Here is a 22,133-nt window from a genome sequence, read left to right as displayed (position 1 = left end):
TAGATGGACAAAGAGACCGATGAAATTGCCGTATTGCTACAAACTCGGCAGCGACGGACCACTGCTGAGAGCTGGCGATGCTGAAACGATAACCGCCCGAGGGATGGCTGCCGGCGGTACCTCGCAGCGGCATGGAAAAATCCTAAATACTACACAAAAAAACCCGTAGCCGCCGGCTTAATTCTTAGATGTTGAATTTTGAAATACAAAAGCTTTTTTGTCCCGATGAAATTGTATCTGGTCTCGTATGCGGATGCGCTTCTCTGTCAAGGACGTTCGTGTGTTCATATATATACATATACAATATATCTGATATCTGATATTAGATTAGCTAAAAAATCTTTTCACCGTATTTTCACCGATCTATAGAGCTTCGGCAGAGAGCTCGTTGATAAGACGAAATTGATATGAAAATAGTAAATAAACAAATCGAAAAAGAAGCTTAAACACACGATAATTGGCTTAACTGTGTAATCCATTTTCAATGTAATTTGATTTTGTATTCTTTGCTGTATATTGTAAGAAAATTCACACGGAACCCTCAATTTTTCTATTTTGTAATGTAATTTTTGAATGCAAAATAAATTCAATTCAAAATCAATTCAATTGAATATGATTGTTAAAATCGTAAGCAGATTTCTCGCATTTGGATAAACCTTGAACCATGATCCTGGTGGCCGGTTTCTCTCAGAATTGATATCGAACAAATTTTGGTATCACAATCTTCTTCATCTTTTCACCAAAATGCCCAAGGAATGGCCGTCCAGGATGTCTGTTCCGTACTGTAGTTATCGTTCGTTTCAACCCGGGAAGCGAAAATCGAAAATTAGTCTAGAATTGAACCGATAAATGGCTTCTTCCAAAACCGCCCTGGGGTGAATCACGGACTCCGTTTCAACGTCCACGCATAAGGTCGTCAGGGGATTTCAACGTTCTCGGGGCGAACGTTGCAAAACTCTGATTTTTAAAATAATGATATTTTGCAGTAAAACCATCGACGAAACGATGCTGGAAGAATAAAGAATATCTGACGAGCGACAATTCTATTTTGCTTTACACGAACTGACATTTTTAAAAGCGCGCGGCGATGATGGAATAAACAAGATTCGCAGCCGATCATCCCGTGTTCGGAACGGCGGATAAGCGCTCCATTGTACAAGGACGGTCAGTTAGTGCCATTAGCCCGGCTCGTTATATAGAATAGCGGTTGTATTCGCTCCCTACAGCAACGATCTTCCATTAGTAAGCTGTCCCATTATTGTCGTGACTCAGTGAATATGGTAAAACCACATGTTCAACTCTCAGCCACGACTCCGCGCCGCCGACAGACGACAAGCAAGCGAGCGCAGTGCAAGGCAATCCGCCGCGAAACGAAATCTTTTCATCACGACACCATCGGTCCGGCCTTGTACAAAGAAATTCTTTGAAATAGCATTCCAATGAAAAAATAGAGAACAGCCAAAATCAACGAAGTCTTTCTTAATCACGACACCATCGGCTCGGCCTTGTACAAAGACATTCTTGAAAAAGCATTCAAACAAACAAAGTAGGGCACGGACAAAATCAACTAAAGCACAATAGCGTCCGACATTCATGGTGACCTTTTTTCAGATTGACCGCCCATATTACGCTACATGTAAAAATAGTTGATTCGTGATGAAATAGCATTTATATATAATGATGAACAGTCGTGTGTTTGACTAGGGCCAGTGTTGGTCGCTGAACGGAAGGAGCCCCGTGGCAGATAGAAGTAAAATTGAAACGAAAAAGACGACTTCGGCAGACAATGAATAAACACGCTGCGAACTACGAGCGACAAGGTGAAAGGTTTCGGCTCGGTATAGCGAAAAAACCTGTCTTATAATAACTTAGATGCGTAAGAATACGATGGATGAAAGGTTAGTATTTTAAATCTTATTCGCTACCGACCGGCTCGGGAAGACACAAACTGCGTCGCGTGTGGGAGCCTTTTAGAAAATGACCTTTCGCTTTAGTTGTCGCCGGCAACCAATTTATATACGGAACGATACGCGAAATGTAAAATACGGTCTGATTGCCCATAGAATGACATTTGTCGGAGCCGTCAGCAGGACAGACGACAAGCACTGGTTAAATGTACTACGTAGATTGACATATTCGTAGCTGTCTATGAACGAGGCCCAGATTCGAACCCCCCCCCCTTGGTGCGTACTGCCACTATCAACCTAATCGTTACAATAAGCCAAAATGTAAAGAGCGTCACAGGTTTTATCTGATTAAAGATTTTTTTGATGATTAACGGCATTTGTCACTTTCCCGTCACCGAACTAACGATCAGATAAAAACATCATGATTTGTATCGTCGACAGATATTGCTCCATTCTTTAATGAAGATTGATTGAAAATCGCGTTAGATTCTGAATCAGCGCCTGATTTTCGAAAAAAGGAGATTTTTTTGGGAATAGTAGTTGCGCCGTAATAAGTATATGAACGCAGTAAGTGAACTTCGAGAATATTATCTAAGCTTATTCGAAAAAGTGAATTAAATATGAATAGATTTATAGAAAACACAATTGGACTTGCGTGAGCAAATAGGGAAGGAAAATAATGAAATAACCACGAAAATGAATTTTTTCATATGAATTATACATCAATCATTTATTCAAAAGTACAATGGGATCTTTTGGATTCAGGAACTCCTGCTGTTACAGCGTCTGAACCCGTATAGGAAAAACCGGTGGTCGACAACGAACCTGAATCTATAATTTATCAAAAATTTGTTTAAAAAAAACGATTTCTCGTCTGCGAGACGCGGAAATGAGAAGTGTCGGCACGCGCTGAGACATCGCGTGACCGAGCAGTCGGGTTATTGTTTACTTTCTGGGAGATGATACAGCGGTTGCCCCTGAGAAACACCTCTCGTCTCGACCCGCTTGCGTGCGAGTAAAACCTCCCCAGCAGCCGATCCGTGCAAAATTAAATATATCCCCGTTGTAATCGAGCGGAGCTTAGGCTCTCTCTGATAGTCGCGGGGCAAGAATTACCTGATGGTAATGGATTTTAATTTCACCTGATCCGCAGAGTCCATCCTACCGGCTTTTCTAAACACTTCACTCGACGTTAAGAGATTGCTATCAATATTCATATCGTCTCATGAAGCGTCTGCAACGGAAAAAGGATCCTGTCTATTTGGGGAGGTCTAAAGTCTCGTCGACTGCCAGGGGTGGATCCAAGGTCTAAATACTTTTAAAGGTCTTGCGACACATTTAAGGGCATTTTTGAGACATTATTCGGAAGCGTATTAAAGCGATTAAGAATTTGTGGATATAGTTAAGATGCATTTTACAGTAACATATAAATCCCACAATCACACAAAAACTTCGAATATCGTAATATCAAAATTCATTATGAAAATCCGAATTTTGGGTTTTAAACTAAAGACCATCACCAGGAATCAGGGAAAACCGAAAATTCGGATTTTTTATGAATTCTCATATTACGATATTTCAAGTTTTTCGACTTAGCGATCGTGGGACTAATTATATTTTACTCTTCTTTTGCCGACTCATTGCGAAGTTTTACCTCGGTGTTATACAGCATTTCCAAGTAGCAAACTTGCCCTTGCCTGCCTATGCCCGACCAATATGCAAGAACATTTCGTAAGATTTCATGAGATAAGGGAGTGAGTTAACATCTTAAAGAGTTCATTTAGAAAACGGCACCTCAAAACATTTGAGGGCTTTTTACAAGGCCCACACGACCGCCTGACTTTGATAAATTGATTACAAGGCAAATATGTGACACATGGCCAATTACAAATCGCTTAATGCCCGTTCATTTGGCCCTTATCTCATTATGGTTAACTGGCTGTACAGCGAGAAAGCCACTTGTCTTAGTGACGCGAGTTAAAAATTAGATTTTGCTCGCGTAATGACCTTTCCGGGCGGAGTCGGCGCAATCGTTGAATTCAATCGTCACACCGCTCAAAACCTCGTTAGCGAATAATTACTCTTTGCATAAACACCGGCGACGATCTATAAACTTCGACAACGACGTTTCGTCTCTGCGTTCTGTGCGTTCTGTGCGTTCTGTGCGTGATTCGGGTTCTTTTTGTCGCCGCGTTCGATTCTAAAACAAACTCGAACGGCGAACGGAGAGAAAGAACGCGAAATTGGAAAATTACGGCGGCGGTCGTCGTGACGCGCGGGTCGATGCCGCCAGGTCGATGGTTATCCAATCAACGCGGCCTCGCAGAGCGAATCAGGCAAACGGCTCGCGCGCGCGCCCGGGCTACCGATCGTTAGAAATGAAATATTGTATTAGATTTTGCATTATCTCGCGCTTCGATTAAGCAATTCGCCGGCGAAATTTTATCAGTTACCGATAGAAGTTTCCAACTTTCCGATACCGAGCTACAATGGAGTCGGAGGCGCGCGAGGGGCTGTTCTGCAACTTGATCCATCGCGTACATTATTATTTATTAATAACTCAGTGACGTCACGTTCAAATCGCGCGTTCACACGAAGCGTTGAATATTTCTAGACAAATGTTGAAATCAAACTTATACCTCGGGGTAACTGAGTCGAACGAATTAAGTTGAATATCTCGAGGGAAGTTGCTAGAAATCACGAAAATATCTTTAAAAATAATTTTTGACTCGGGTATGAATGTCTTGAATAGTAATCTATACAATTCAGGGACACTCAGAGGGAATATATTAATTTTTTCTGTTTAAATCGAGGAAACAAAATTTGTTAAATTGTAATTTGTTACATATTCAATATGTTAAGTATTTTGCTCAAAATCCCCTAAACGGATTGGGCGCCTGTTATTCTCCTCCCTATTCCTCCCCTCCGGTTATCAACATATACCCGACGGTTGCCTCCGGTAGCCAGAAGCAGCACTCGCACGCTTGTCCGTGTCACGAATCGGGTTACTACCGATTTCTGTCGTGTTCGTCCGTGCCGTCGAGTCCAAACGAATGAAACGATTTCACTATACTGTGCACGGCGCTCTACTCAGAATCCATGAAATAGCTATAGATTGACAATGGATTTCAAATATGAGCACAGTTTTAGCTTTATCTATTGTCAATAAAGTTCCCTTGGTCTTCGTTTATATAATTGCACCAGATTTCCCGCCGCGCATTCGTCGCCAAACGGATGGTGGATTTAAATCTCACGTCGACGGATGCGCGTCGGGTAAGTCAGACAAAAATGTATACGTTTTAATTAGCTAGATTTGTGCCTCGCCGTTTTAGCCCTCAACGCACGCAGAAAACACGGAAACGCAGAAACGCGGAATCAAACGTGTTTGATCGCGGAAACATTGTTTCCCGAAAAGGCGTGTTTCTCGTTTCTCGAAACACGTTTCTGTCTCCTGTTTCCGTGTTTTTCAGCGTCGTGTGGCGCTGGGCTTCATCGGGGGGTGGGGAGCTATCCGAGCCCGTGTACCACGCACCAACGCGTACGCGCGAAGTGAAAATAGAAATATTTCGGAATGATTCTTCCGACTTTAAAAAAATTTCGGCTTAATTACGTCACCGTATATTTCCGGTTCCGGTCTCCCGGGACCGCGGGCAAAAGGTCAACATTCGGTGACATCAATATTGAAATTGTATAGTAATCAAATTGAAGTAGCCTCACCGTTTAGACATATTCATAAATATTTCAGCACAGCGTGAGTGTTGCAGATTTTCTTTTTTTTCAAATTTAGTTTAGACGATTCGGTGAAAACAATACGCTAATCACAAGAAGAGAATTAGTCAGTTGTTCTTCTAATTATGAAATCCCTAGAAATCGGCGCCGATTTGCACCCGGTCACGCGTAGGATTTTCAGATACAAAATAAGGCTTTGGTTGTTAACAGGAAATATCATTCATAAATTATTGTTAGCAGCTGAAATATTGCAATGATTCCGGTATTAAGACCCGTAAATCCTAAATCTATAGCCACCCCCAAAAGGTTTGATACTATCTAGCATCAAAATCATGTTTTCTTATCGCAAGATAATAGAGCCATGAAATATATGATATGCATTAGATACCAAAATGAAATGAAAGCATAAAATATTCTATGCTTTGAATTCTGTAGAAATCGTGGCCAATTTAAAACTGTATTCGTTGCCAAATCTTCTTCACAAATTATTGTTTTCGAAATTCACGATTTGTTTATTAAATCCAGTATACATCATATGTTTTACGGCCAAAATTAGTGAAATGATCAACGAATAAAATATCACTTAAATTCTACTGAGAGTAAATTCATATTTTGTATATTCGAAAATGCTTGATACTGCAATATCATTTTGTGCGATTATAGGCCTGCATGGATATTTAGCGTAAAAAAACTAATATTTTTTCATTCGAAATTAATCGGGACCGACTTCATTTCTTGTCCAAAGGACGCTGAAATCATGAGCAGTTTGTAAAATTGAAGATTGTGTTTGAAGCGTAGAATATCAAACTCCGAATTCCGAATTAAGATTTCGAGAAATTATTAGAATAACAAAAGACAGTGAAAACGTATAGCGAAAGAAAAACAACCAAAGGCTTGTTTGGATGAAGGTATTTTCGTATAGCCAGCCATATATATGTAGTTCGGTACAAGCTACATTGGACGCAAAATTGATTTAATAACAAAACAATACTACAAAAGCAACATATATGTATTATTTTCAGATATAGTAACACTATACGTGTGCAGAAACTACAATACTATCAAATTTATTCGAATATCATAAACAGCGTTTCAGACCAAATTCTCGTCGTGTTGTTGCCTGATGCGACGAGGCGTTTTGTAACGGTTGGTTAGTTTGGACCCACCCTAATTTCAACAACACAAACGCGGCGTATACACACAACGCGTAGGTCGATATAGTAAACATATAGCTGGTAAAATTTAAAATATTTTGTGACGACACCATTTTCTTTTTTTTTTCGTTCTGAAATGCGTTAGATATCTGGGGTGGAGGGCTGTGTTTTTCCGTTAGATCGGTTGAGGAAAAAGAATAAAATGTCATTATTGCAAATTTTTTCTTATGTTTGAATGCGTAATATTTCTGCACAAAAAAATATACCTAATCCTCCGCGGAAACCGTACTAACAACATCATTCCTTTCTAAACGTTGCGCTGAAATTTGTGATCTAGTCTCAGAAATTAGCATTCATTATCTATACTGTTTATTTGAATTCGAAAATCGGTTAATTCAAACCGTTAATATTTTCATACGCAACGTAGGCATGCAAACCGCGTATGTTTTATTTCAAATTTTGAGCGGTTCTATATGGCGTCGGTATCCGTTATTCTTACTAGAAAATAGGCTCTTTTGGCCAGAGTACCGTAAATTATGATCTTCTGCTTTGATCGTGAAGTAAATTGCAGAAACAACTTTTTCGAATGAAATAAAAATGTATTCGCGTATCTAGCAATAATGGAAGCTATTACGAAACCGTTGCTCGCACAGAACTGCTAACTGTTCCTGATTTTCAGTATTTGTTATTATCTTATAACGAGAAATACTGATTTGGTTTTTTTGATGCGTACACGTGAAAGATTTTACTGACTGTCTTATTGTTGATTACTGGTTAATTTGAACAGAAATATGAAAGGTGTTACCGAGGGTCTTAACCCCTTGATTACTGATTAATTTATAGCGAAATATGAAAGATGTTACTGAGGATCTTACCCCCTTGGTTACTGATTTATTTATAGCGAAATATGAAAGATGTTACTGAGGATCTTACCCCCTTGGTTACTGATTTATTTGTATAGAAATATGAACAGTGTTACTGAGGGTCTTACCCCCTTGATTACTGATTTATTTGTATAGACATATGAAAGGTATTACTGAGGGTCTTACCTCCTTGGTTACTGATTTATTTGTATAGAAATATGAAAGGTATTACTGAGGGTCTTACCCCCTTGATTACTGATTAACTAAAAGCGAAATATGAAAGATGTTACCGAGGGTCTTATCCCCTTGATTACTGATTAATTTGTATAGAAATATGAAAGGTATTACTGAGGGTCTTACCCCCTTGATTATAATAAATTAATATTAAAGATGTTACTGAAGGCCTTACTGTTGATTACTGATTTATTAATTTTCTTTCATATTTCAATGAAATGTTACTGAAAAGTTGTTACTGATTTTTACTGACTTTTCAGAGGTTGGCAGCCTGCTCGCGTATACATCCTGTTGGATAAATACTAAAATTATTCATAACAATTATTTGTCGTTAACTTTCACCGGTGATAAAAATGAGCGTAATATACGGGTTGTAAAGCGCTGGAGGGTGTGAATTTAATGGGTGAGCCCTGCGAGTTCTGTATTTCAAAAACGCCACGTAACACCGCGCCGTGTCTGTCTGACGCGCGCGGTACGGTAAATGATGTGACGGGCGTTTTAATAACCAAAACCGAGTATAGTTTCTGTTGACGCCCTACGAAATTGTCGGCTATCGTAAACTTTAATTATGATTGTGTGCCCGTACGTACAACCAGAAATCAATCTGGAAGCTTCGGATTTATCGATGTATCGCAGCCGTGTGGTGCGGTCGTAGTGGCGTAAATTGTTTTAAAGCTGGTGTCTGGAATTCCTGATTACTGCATCCACGCTGGTGTCGTCTCCGTTTTCAGAGGGTCACTGTCCGAGCCAATAATTGCTATTCTCCGCCCCCTCAACATTCATGGACGTTTGCCTAAATCTTTCATCGCAATTATAGGATCGCAATCCTCCAGTAGTGTTTGGAAAAAATGAAATTGCCGAATTGAAATCAACCTTTTTTCAAATCGCATTTATTTTGATATTTCGATCTACATATTCCCTAAATTTGTAAGTTCATTTTGAAATTCATTAAATGCATCGATGTAAATTATTCAGGAAATAACTGAAATGAAATAAAAGAAATTCTGATCGACGATTCATTTCTGTAGAACGGATGAAATCCAATACATTTTTTAATTCCATTTATTTTGTGATTTCGTTCGCTGACAAAAACGTGCAGTTCGTGAAATAATTTCATCCTAAAACGGCTTATCTTATAATTTGTGTGAAGTCGTCCGGGTAGACACAGTCTCGGTTGCATACTATAACATGTTTGAGCTCGGAAAACTTTATATGTTTTGTGCTTTCAAAGTCACCCAATAGAGAATATCGCGCACTTCACCCGTCACAGTTTGTTTCACTGTCAGTGCTGGAGAAATGCCATCTGTTCATTTACAAATTTCGGGGGATTTATCATATAAATCTTGTATTGGCCGTCTGTCTATATGCATGGCGTCGGTCACCTGAAACAGCGCGATCTCTATACGTGGAATTAAACAGACGAATTTGGGTCGAAACCGATCTTGGCCTGTTCGTCATATTTTGCCTAATGACATCTTCGATTAACGACTCGAACTGCATTAGACGATAAAACGTTGCACGCGTTTGTTTTGCAAACAGTTTGTTGCGCATATGTAATAAACTTTCAAAATAGAAACAAAACGCTCAAAGTCTACCTCGTAGCCGGTTGCGGATTATTCACAGAAAATTGCATAGAATTCTACACCGGTATACGCGGCCATGGGGCAGAAAACAACGCGCGCGTATCAACCGCCCGTGTATTCGGCAGCGACGCGCTGGCGGGAAAATTGCTGAAATTCGAGCTCGAATTTGCATCATTTCAAACAGCGTGGCTCCGAACACATTCGTATACGTACGTGTTCTCTATATCCATCGCTCTCTCTCCCTCGGTATTTTAATGCGCCGAGTTTCGTCGTATATAACTGAATTAAGGCGTCTAAAAATAACAGTCTTTGTCGAAAGGAGAAACGATTAGGATATTATTTAGAGGGTGGAGTCGCGAGTATATATATATATATATATATATATACATAAGTATATATATATATATATATGCTGTGTAGTACATGTCGTGCGCGCAAGATAAAGATTATTATAGATTGGCGATGCTTTATGTTTATTCATTTAAGGCAACTAAAGTTGCATAGAATCATGTTGAACATATCGAATACGTAATTGCGATGGGGGCCAGTGTTTGTTTTATTCTAAACGCGGTTCAGAACCCCTCTCGATTCGGGCGCTACTTCCTATGCTGCCATCTACCAATAAACCCCTGAACTACATCGAGAGTCGTTATCAGGCGGTTGATTCGAATCGTTCTCATATTCGTTACCATCTCGTTTTTATGTAGTTTCGCTGGATTTTGATTGATGGTGTATAGGACAGTCTTACGTCGGACAATCTCGTTAAATCTTATTCCGATGGAACTTTCGGAAATTCTGAGACGAGAAGACACACAATATCCGTGTATGATGATAACGAGAGCAATCCCACAATATGAAGCCAAAATTGACAAGTACGCCTGATGATGGCTAATAGCATTTAGCCGAAATGTTGCTCTTAAATATAATCATTCTGATATTATAGAACTTTTCAATTTTGGCTTCATTATTGTGGGATTTCTCTCGTCTCTGATATCTTATGAAATATTCACACTCCCTCAAATGAAAGTTACCTGTAAAATGGCTTTGCGAAAATGATAATGAATTTATCTTAAAAAAAAACGATATATATGATATATAATGTCATGTAAGGAACTATATATTTATTACCGTTGATGAAACACTTTTGAGTCTCTGTCTTAAAGATAGTATAAGATCCCAAACTAAGGATAAAACAGTTTGAAATTTGTACTTGTGCTCAAACTTTATTCGAAACTTCTACTTTATCCAAATATGAAATTTACCTGTAAAAACGGCTTATTTGTGAAAAAGATAGTGAATTTATATCGAAGGTATAATGACTGAATTCAAGGGAAACGAAGATTATAAGAAACTGTATATAAATATACATTTGTTAATTACCATCGATGAGCCCGTCTATTTTATTGTTGATCTCAAAATAGGGATTGGCCCCGTTATTTTATGAATTTGTAGATTTTGTCTGTTTACGTTTGATCCCACACACTAGGAATAGTAAAGGTTTGAAATGTTTGATAAATTTGACATTTCGACTAATCACTATTATTAATATATTATGATATAGTCGAAACTTAACAGATATCAACTGACGTAAGCATTGAGTCCGTGTTGAGAAGATCATAAATAGATTCCATATTTAGGATAAAACAGTTTGAATTATTTACTTGTGCTAATGATTTAATCGCAATTTCGACTATATTCTTATAGTCATCTTTGCTAGTATTCCTGAAGATGACTATTACGATTTAGTCGAAACGGCGAATAGACATGACCTCACGTAAACATTGAGTCCGTGTTCTAAAGATAATAAAAACAAGATCCCATACTGAGGATAAAACAGTTTGAAATATTTAATAAGTGCTAACAATTTATTCGCGATTTTTATGATATCCTCATAGTCATCTTCACTAGTATTTCTGAAGACGACTATTATAGATAATGTTATAGTCGAAACGTCGAATAGATATCAACTCACGTGGGTATTGCGGACTCTTTTTTGACGCCGTAAATATCGAACGATAATGTTTATATACATTGATACATAGTATGAGTTATTCAAAGGGGTTCTGTGTAAGTTGATGTGTGTACTACGTCATCAATATCGGCGTTTCAAAATAAAAATTACAATTGTGAACTTAAGCGTTTATTTTGTAATTTGATATAATTCACAACTCTTATTTTACAAATCATTTTTGAGAGGATGCGCACTACGTCATCAATATATCGGAGCTGGACTGGTTGCCGGTCAATTCAATTCAATTATTGATATATTCAAATCCAAATTACTTTATTGATCCTTAAACATAAATCATACTCAATTATCTATTGTTGGCAATATCAGACGATATAATATGTGCTACTTTTCAAGGCGTATTTCAAGTAAGTTATCTTTTTTCATATCGTGCGATTCTTCATCATTTTTGTGTGCATACACATATGTATATATGTATATGTACTTGAGTTCCATTAGTGTGAAATCGTTCGACTGGATATTTTGCTGCACGCTAAAACGATTTTTTACCAGTCCGAAAACGCTAAACGAAACCAGCAACTTCTCGAAAACTAAACACCGCACCGGCGCGTCACACATCACCATCTCGACTGGCAGTCGATAGCTCGCGGCTATAGTTTTCAGAGCACCGATTTCATTTTTCATTTTTCGTCTCTCTCTCCTCCGTTTTTCGCCCTGGGTCGTGCGTTTCGGTAGAGATTTTCCGCCTGGCGCAACTCTTCGTTCTAGTCGACAGTTTCTCGTCGCCCTAATGGAATCGAACGGCGGCACTTTTTTCGCGCTCGACTTGCCGAAAATAATTTCACATTTAAAATGTTATGGTGAAAATATCGGCGACGTTCATAATATAATGGATGGATGTGATCTGCTGTCGTTCGTCTAAGTTCCCTCTCCGCGCCGCTGTGATGGTCGCTGATAATTTCGCTTTCGCAAGAATAACTCGAAATGTTTTTTTTTTCACAGAGTAATTTACAACACGATCGGTGCGTCTCGTTCCGTATTAAACGTTTCGAAATTCCAATTTTTCATTTTTTTGTTGGGGGGGTATACGGCAAATTACGGGGCAATTAATAACGAAAATGACACGGCGAACTGAGGTATAAAACGATGACGCTAAGGAAGATGTTTTAATGATGCCAGCTTCGCTTCCAGGTGCAGCGGTTCCTGGGGAGTGAAACAATAGAGACGTATCTGTTAGAACAATAGCCGAGGATGTCTCCGGCTATTGTCTATCAAAGATCCACGGACTATACAGAAATGATTGCCATACGACGACGTCGGGCGCCGGAAAATACCAGCTGAATAGGTAAACCATCGTCTAATGGGTTCCACTTAAAAAATCAATTTGCTCGACGAAGAAACATTGCGTGTCGCACCGGGGGAGCTTACCACGACCAGCTCCTAGTTTTTATCTGGGCTTATCTTTAGTCCGCGCTGTAGCTAGGTTGTGTATACACAGAAATGATGTCGTTATATAATATGATATAACCTATTTTTCACTTAAAGATAACAAAGAAATGAACAAGTTAAATGCCGAATTAACATCAATAAGTTAGGGTGCAGTCACAGAGCCCACAGGCTGTAACAACTTACAACTTTGGACCAAGCCAAGTGGTGTCTGTACCCAAAAAAACAAAGAAAAGATTAATATGATACTACACGAGATGGATGAAATGAGACATGACATGTTTATATGAAGACATTAGTAATAGAGTATCTTCAATCTTATTAAGCTGACCATCAGTAATAATGATAAAAAGTGATCTCATGAGGAATAAGTTTTGAATTGTTAATATTTCGCCAGAGTTAGTTTTTTGAAGCGACTTATTATTGAATTGATAGAAGGGGAGGACTTAATTGTATTTTGGTTGGTCGTCGTCTTCGCAAATGAAAAACGTTCTCAAATTGCGCACGTATACGCGTAATTAGAGCAAAGTTTACCAGTTTATATATACGACACTCTGTCGCGGTGAAAATTAGTTTGTCACCAGGAGAACGCCAAAAAAATGATCAGATGAAAACCCGCGATATACAGATTTAAAAGTTCTGAAATCGAGAATTCATTCAATCAAAAAGTGTTTAAAAATGATACACGAAATTTCGAACTCTCACTAGAGATCATCGTCAGGTGTGAGATCGAAATGTCGTATCCTCTTAACTAATTTTTGATTGAATAACCTCTCGATTTTAAAACTTTTAAAATTTGTATATAGAGGGTTTGTATCTTATTATCTGTTCTCCACGTTTGAGTGTGGTTATTCTTGCTTTCCATCCCGTACAAGATACTGATGTCAGTAAATGTACAGAATGAGTAAAGAATAATTGGGGAAGGATTTCTTTTTTATTTGCTGCGGGATAACACCGACAAGTCTTACTCCTTGCTCTTTATAAAAAGCGATAGTTCGCAAAAACACTCGGGTCTTTTCTGAATGGTTTTAAAAAGAAAACCGTAAGAAAGATTCGCTTTTCTCGACTGTAAATGATGCCTGAAATGAAATTCTTGGTGACATTTCTTAATGTCAAAGATAAAATCTACTGGGATTAGAATTCTATTGAACGATTCATCTGGTAAATGTTAGATGTCTGCTTTCATTGTCGCTCGGCGGGCGCTCGTATTTAGGGGTGGTTTTAAAAGCGATTATCGAAGTGCGCGTAGTCGACAAAATGCGGCAAAACAACAAAAGGAAATGTCTCGTTCGTGCCGCCCTATCATCTCTAAATGATTTGATTATCGTGAAAACGATGTTTGTAGAGCCGTTAAAATACGGGCGATTATTAAAAAGTTGATCGTTACAAGTCTTGGCAGACGGTTGACAGGTGCGCACACGGACTAGTCGTCGTTATAGAATTATGCGCGAACTAACGCCCGACGGCTCATCCTCTAATCAACCCGTCTTCAACTTTCTTTACGAGTCTACCTGCAGAAGGTGGCTATTGCATTAGAACGTTGAGAACATTCCGCTTCGCCGGGTCCGATTCCCGTCAGTGAAAGTTAGAAACCGCGTCGCCCGGCTCTGAGGTAGGAACGCTCCGGGGCGCGACGCCGGTTGGTTTAATTTGGGCGGGAACACGGCAGACGAGAAGCAACCCGCGCTAAATCAATGCGCGCTAATTTCGTTGCTAATTCGTTTATGATGCGCGGATATTTATCGGCGTATCGCTCGGCCGCGCCAGATTGTTAATTCCCGGCTCATCATGTGCGCGACGAGGACGGGGAGGGAAATTGAGCGCCGAAGAGAGAGCGGGGACCCCGAAATCAAATAAAACTTATCGAATTTGTATATCTTGCGGGCATATGACATACGCCGGTCGATTCCGGTAAGATATCAGTGTTCGCCGTCTCTGTAACGGTTTATTTGACATGAATAACTACGTGATTGGACGGCCAGGTGCTGCCGTGCACAGGTACCTCTTTGATAATCGAAAATTGCGTCGTCGTGGCTTTGCTTTACGCCGAGTCTCGTCGCGCAAAACCGATGATATTTACCGCGAAAAATCAGACGAAATTAATGAGATCATCGCAGCCGCTTATCGGTTACCTATCTATCGACGAAAACGCGCACCGCGCACGAAATATTACTAACACACACAAATTGTCGTCTCGGCAAAAATTATCATCCGAAATTCAATATGGCCATCGGTCGACGACGCGTGATGGCGGTATTAATCCTATAAACACGGGTTATTTGCGCCGGCGACAATCCGACCATAAAAACTCACCGATCTTGTTCATCGGTTATCGATAGTTTACCTGTTTTAGGCGCGCACGGGTCTTATGATAAGCGCGGCAGCTGCGCCGGACTTTAACAAGCGTCGGGGTTTAGAAGCTCGGGCAGGTGGCGATGTCGCTGGTTTTCGCCATCAAAGACCGACGCTAAGAAATCGGCGGCGGCGAAAATTGATCGGCCGACCGCGCCGCGCTTGTTCCAATTTAGTCCTAAAGCGAATCGATGATAGGGTTTTGTTTAACACAAAATAATACAAACAATTCAAGTACGAGTAATTTATGTAAAACCCGATGAGAGTGAATTTAGATTTACCGGAACTATGTATACTCTTTGGTAAACATAAGATATGTGAAAATCGAGCCTTTCCAGGTGTCCGTATATTCTGTAGACTTTTCTTGTCGTTTAGAGCATTCCAAGGGCCGAATAGACCGGGTGGATTGGTCCACCCCTCCCCTTCAAAATTCGAATTGTGCCTTCCAAAAAGTCTGGAAATCGTTTTTTTGCAAAGAAAATAAATAAAAAACGAAAAAATAAGTCGAAATGGGCCATGACAAGGGCCAGAAAAGCCCATGTGAGCATTTTCTCTGGGAGGACCCCCATAGAATCCCCATCAATGTTTCACTTGTAGCCCTCGCATTGGCAAATCTGCACTTTTTCGAATTATGTGCCCATTCCAATTTTCGGGTCCACCACAAAAAATCCTAGAGAATCCTAGACCTTTCATTCGGGACTTATGGAATCTATCGACAATCTTATATTCCAAATGATGAACCATATTTCCTAGATATTGACCTGACGACATATTGACCTGACTAAGTGGCATTTTCCAGGCATTCTTCGCCGTATTGTGTTTATTGTTGCGGAATCATGTTCACGTCATTATTTTCTTTGTTTATTTCCAGGGTGGAAGTTCGTTAATTTCGACAATTCAGCGGTTACTGTAGGAAGAAAGCTATAGGTAGGAAATCATCTCCGATTGAAAATTATAATTTCTACGAAAAGTAAGAAATCGCATATTTCGAAATATCTACACCGCATGTTCCCACAAGACGCATTAGACTATCATATTGAAATAATGAACAGAGACAGACTGAATCAATTGAAATATCTAACTTGAAAAGGATATCGAGGTGAATTGAATATAAGTCCAGACACAACAAAGCGCTGAAGTGTTTCTAATGCAAAATCGTTCCGAATAATCAGAAATCGTTGAAAAATATCGAAATCCAATATGGCCGGACACGTTTGCGTAATTCAAATAACAGACTTCATCATCGAATATGTATAAATTTCAAAGATTTCTCAATCAGCCTGCTTCCAGTTCAAGTTTAAATACGACGATTCGAACAACTCGTCGCTTGTATAAATAATGTTAGAATGTTTACTGTCGTTTGGAGTCGTTAAATTATGCATATTTAAATAAATAACGGACGCCGCCGCGCGCGCGCAGACGGTTTTAAATCGTCGACTGCGAAGGCGGTTATGATGAAATAAACTCGCGAATTATTGTTGAAATATTTAGATGAATTTCATATGTTCAGCGCAAGTTCGAATGAAAAGAAGCGCGTTTACGGGGCGCAAGGTGTTGGCGATGAATGTTTAATGCCGCCGATTACGAGAACCCTTTAATGCGATTCTCAATCGACGAGCATTGAATATAACTATAGTCGTCTGACAGCTGATAATATCAATTTATCGAAATTATCAACACATTATCGGAATGAATTATTACCGAAGAGACGTTCGTAAACACATGGTTTTGAAGTGTTACACGTTATTGTTACAATATTGTCAATTCAAAATCCAATATGGCTTCGCGGTATATTAACGCACGTACTTTAACATTTTCATATCGTTTATCATAAATGAAAATTATTTGTGAAATTATTTGCTTTTATAATCGTATGTATATATGGATCTAAATGAATCCTCGTCTAATTTTGTTAAGATTTTCTCCTTGGAAACGTAGCGTGAAATTTTTACATAGAATGCATATCGAACTTAAGTATAATATTTAGTCCAACGCATGTACGACAGAAGAAACGCTCGGAATTTGTCCGTTTCCATGTCTCCCTACAACTGGGCTTTTGGCTTGGTTTTTACAGCTTCTATACAACGGCCTTAATTACTAAATCAAAAAAGACCTTTAGCCCCAAAATCTACGTTTTTGAGTGTACCTGCCCCCCTTCGCTGTCCATAGAAGTTATTCGTGATCTTTGTGGCCTTTTCAAAAAAGCTCGTGAATCAACGAAATTCTACTATCGTGATCCGTGCGAATTGATGCGCGATGAATGAACCGGACATCGGGCGCGGACGCGTTTACGATATTAAAACTCAATTCTATTAACGATAGCAACAAATGATGTCCGCGTACGAGGTTTTAATGAGGAAACTCTAGACGGAAAAACGAGTCGATCGCGGCAAAATTCACTGAAAAGAATACGGCGTGATTAGGGCGTGATTCTTTGAACGTTGCAGTATGCGGAGTCGCTATTGTTTAGTCGTATTTGCAACATCTTACAGACTTTATAGAAAAACAACGCGCGATACGTGAATAAAATGTCTGGTCCACACGTCGACCGATGATGACTGGGAACTAAAATCGACTAGCAGGCGATAAGCTATATGACACGTGATACACGGGCGCCCGGCCCCGGTCGATGCGGCTGTTAATTGCTTTGAAAGGTAAATGAAGCGGGTGATTAATATTTCAAGAAGAAGAAATAGAATATTTGTCGAGCTGAGGTGGTTGAGACAATAGCCCGCGGATGCGTGGATTGTATCCGAGTTTCTCGCAAACAATGAGCTACGGCGCACACGCCTTAGATTGAATAACGGTAGTTTAATAGGTTTGTGCAGGGTACGGAACATCGGTGCAGCCCCTCAAGAGCGGTGCCACGACAAGACTGAAATAATGAAGTTTCCTTTATCAAAAGGACCAATATTTCGACGAGATGTTTTCGCCAGTTTCGCCAATTCATTTTCGGTATCAATTACTGAAGAAAACCTGCTGTACAAAAAACTAAGTCATTTTTAACAAAATTAAGACCATGATAGTGTTTTTGCGTGAAAGTGGTTTTTCATTCGACTACAGTTTTCGATGTAGGAATTTCGTGATAGTTTTATTCACAATTTTCGAATGAAACATCATCTAACGCGATATCGCTGAGGATACCGGAACCGCGGATTGCCACAAACTTCACCTGAAACACAAATAAAAAAATGTTACTAAATATAGTAAAAGAATGTTAATATCATGATTAAAATGATATCACGTTTCCTTATTATCATTCAGTGAATGACATTCATAGATAAAAGAATAGTATATACAGCTATTGTAGGCTGCTTGAGCCTAAAGTTCATTCTGATATTCGTTATAACGATTCCTACTGTCATGATAAAATATCTTTAGTAAAATATATAAGTAAAATATCTTTCGCGTATACATCAAAATCACAACTATGTTCTTTTATTCATAGCTACTTCTATATTCGATTCGTCTAGATGAGATTTTTAGATATCTTTTCTTTGCAGTTGAGAAAACTACCTTGTTCGCGCCAGCTGGGATCGTCACTTTACCAGACACCCAGTCCATTGTACCGGTAGAGTGAACCTGATTAAAAACGCGAACGCCGTTTACGTGCACCTCTAAGCTGCCCATATCCGTCCCGTACATTTGATACCAGAAAACCATTTGACAAGTACTGGTCGACGTGGTCACCGTGTTCTCAAGAGTGGCCGTATAACCAGGCTCGACATTAGACGCTTCCATGTAGATGTACTTACCTTGAAATGCAGAAGAAAAATAAATGTAAGTTTCATTTCGGCATGATCTACTTAACTCGTCGTAGACAGTATGACTGTCACTTCGAACAAACATTTTTATTTTCAAGAGGGATTCTTCACTTCGGGGAATATTACTAAACAAGCATTTGTCAAAGCTCTTCTTTTCTTTTTTAAATTTTTCCTTTTTCATTTCACACATAAAACTCTTTTTCGACGCAGTGTATCGACCTATCTTGGTGGTATATCGTTGTTCTATCACCGGGATGACAAGCAGAATCTGTGCGCTGCACACGGTGGTAAAACCACCCGCACCTGCACAATCCACATATCATATTACCGGTATAGTCGCCTTTGGTGTGATCCCCTGGTTTAGGTCCGGTATGCCACGTCGGAGTTTCGCCATTTTCCAGTTGCCAATTCGTGTTCGTCCAGCTGCCAAAATCTTTCTCAAAATCGTTACTAGGCAAAACAGCGGGTTGCTCCGGTTCGGCACCACCTCCATCTCCGTTTCCTGAAATAACAATCATGTGAATTATTTCTCCGACCAGGAGTGCATGGCCGCCGTAGCATAGAAACCAGCGTGACATGTCTCACAGCCGTTTCTCGAAACCAATGAAGCACACCTTCTATGTAAATATGAATAATATAGCACTATCTTCATGAAAATATTCCCAATAATTACCGCAAACTAATTTGATATCATCGAGGCCCACATCACATCTATAAGACAAACCCCTTTTAACGACAAATTTCACCTGAAAACGAAATAACAAACATTCAATCAAAATAGTTAACTTATTACAAATCTGTCTTGAATCATTGGCAATGAATTCTGAAACTCTTTGTCCGTATGACCTCATGATTGCCATCAGGGATCGCTACTGATCCCGCCTTCCAGGCGTCGCCTTGGGGTCCGTTTCTCTCAAACACCTTGTTATCATCGATAGAAACCCAAAACAACTGATCCCAACCGTCGACTTTCATGTGATAGAAGAAAGTCAGGTTGCAACCTCCCGGTACGTCGTCAGCTTCTAGTACAGCAAACTGGTTTTGTCGTCCCCAGCTGCCAGCCGCGTATACGTATCCACCTTAAAAACAATTTCAAAAATTCCAAAATATAAATACCATTCGTTTTATTCTACGTGCCGCTACCCAGGCTTGTTCGCGTATTAGACCAGTGGTCATATGGTAAAGATTAACCTATCCTCAGTAACAATGATTCGAATTGTGTCTATGTTACCGTATTGGTCTCCGAAAGTGTGATCGGCATTCGGTCCGGAATTGGTCGTTCTCGTCGGTCCACGGTTTATTTTCCACGACATAGTACCCACACTCTGCCACTTGCGCATCCCCAAATTCTCGAATGCGGCATCGAATTCACCTGCAAGATAGTATGCTAAGTTCTGGGTACCTGGTCTGATGGGAGACTACTGGACACTGAGTAGAGTTGCTCGGATGTTACCTCTCCCCTGGGAGAGAGATAACTGGGTTAGAGTTGGAGATGTAGGCTATGGATAATAATAATAATATCACTTCTCTCCCGGGAGAGATGACTGATACACAGTTACAGAAGTAGGCTAAGGGTAATAATACCAACTTAATGAACAGCCAATTAGAAATTGCATCACTGTGAAGGGCGCTATTTGGCGCTCATTATTAATCATCGAGTTAACCAATAAGACAGGCGAAAAAAACTAAAATTGTTATCGTTTCAAAATTGCTGCATTCATAAATGAACGTGAGAGAGGAATCATTGTTTTCCACTCCAACTGGGCCTACTTGGTTCCCAAAACCTACCGATATCGCATCTATCCATCCTACACGGCGTATACTCGACCGCCTCGCCAGGACAATCTAGTCCTCCGTTTCTGGGTGTCGGGTCGATGCAGCGGCGAGTTCGATTTATCGATGAGATTCCGCCGCAATTCGGGTAACAAGACGACTTTTCCGACCACTTTCCCCAGTGACCATTTATGGGAACTGCGTTAAAAATTGGACGAATATCGTAGAAAAAAAAAACGTGAAGAAAGCTTGAAAAGAGCATGACTTACATAACGAGGTTTTACTGTAGTTAGTTCCGACGCGAATATTGTAACCAATTAAAAGTTTTCAGTATCAAATATTTAATTCGTATGAAATCGTTTTCATCTTTACCGTTACACGCGGCTTCAGTGCAGTCTTCGTACTGAGTTTCTACTCCGGTGTAATACTTTATCGGGCAGTTCGAGCTCGTGAAACAGTATCTCTGACGGGATTTCGTTGCGCATTTAAAAGCGCAGTCGTACGACGCCCAATTCGACCACTGCGTAACTCCTTTATCTAAACCTACAGATTTACAACAAGAAATATAATTCATGCTTCATCCCTTCTTCAAACGAATGATTCACTCGAAATGGACTGTTAGACCTGAAAATGACTGTTCACTCTCAGTCCACCGTCCTGTTCGACAGTTATTTGTTTGGACTTATTCATTCGAGTCCAAATCTTAAATGCTAGTTCAATTTTTACCGTGGAATTCTATAGATCCGACTAGAAATGAGTTCAGTACCTAAATTCGGAACTGTGGAATTTGGAGGGTCGTGGTATTTTCATAAGGGCACTTACTGGTTGAGCAATCGTACAGTTTATCGATGCGAACTAAATCAAGCGCGCTGAATTTAACCCGTTGCCCGATCTCTGTGTTCGGATCAACGAGGACTTCTATCGTATCTTTTCTGTTGACAGAAAATGCCTTTTTTGGATAGTGCATGATACTGTCATAGTCGTAGTTAACGCCGAGCATATCGGAGCCGACCTTTTTCTCGAAGTACGACTCTGTGCCTACGAATAAAAATTGAAACACGATTTCAAATCACCCCGACCATCAGTAGGCTTTATAGGCCTATATATATATATCTCACACTCTATTGCCTTACCGGGCATGATATTCTCCCAAAAAATGGATATGTAGTCGTTACGATCGGGTCGGTTGTGTTCGTGGTAGAATCCTATAGAAATATTTGAAATTAGAAATAACTAATCTATAACAAGCATCATAAATTCAGAAATGAACAATCATAATTAAACAGTAGGCGTTGCCCAAATCGAGAATCTATTTTGACAACAGAAATGCATCCGATTTGATATCGGGGCGAGTGGTCG

Source organism: Tubulanus polymorphus, chromosome 11, assembly GCF_964204645.1.
Source record: "Tubulanus polymorphus chromosome 11, tnTubPoly1.2, whole genome shotgun sequence".
In the NCBI taxonomy this organism is placed as follows: domain Eukaryota; kingdom Metazoa; phylum Nemertea; class Palaeonemertea; order Tubulaniformes; family Tubulanidae; genus Tubulanus; species Tubulanus polymorphus.
Note: the sequence above shows the minus strand (reverse complement) of the source record.